A 314-nucleotide genomic window follows, 5' to 3' on the forward strand; every position below is an offset into this window, starting at 1 on the left:
TTTATTCTGAAAAACCGGGATGATATTTCAGAGTGGCTGCAGACAGCCCTCTCCACCAGGCACCCCCCAGAAGCACATCTCAGTACCAAGGGCAAAGCCCACAGACGTAGACCAGGTGTGTGGGGAACAGGGGAGTCAGAAGAGGATGAAGGCATGCTCATGCAGGACAGGAAGGGACCCCACCAGGACTGGTGAGCCACCAAAACAAGGGTAGTGTGTCTCTTCCTGTCTTTGCTACTCCCTGCCACCCTGCCCCCTTGTTCTGAGAGCATCCTGGCTCTCTCTGCTCAAGCCCTCCTGGCATAATACAGCTG

Source organism: Galeopterus variegatus, unplaced genomic scaffold (assembly GCF_000696425.1).
Source record: "Galeopterus variegatus unplaced genomic scaffold, G_variegatus-3.0.2 Scaffold11691, whole genome shotgun sequence".
Lineage (NCBI taxonomy): Eukaryota > Metazoa > Chordata > Mammalia > Dermoptera > Cynocephalidae > Galeopterus > Galeopterus variegatus.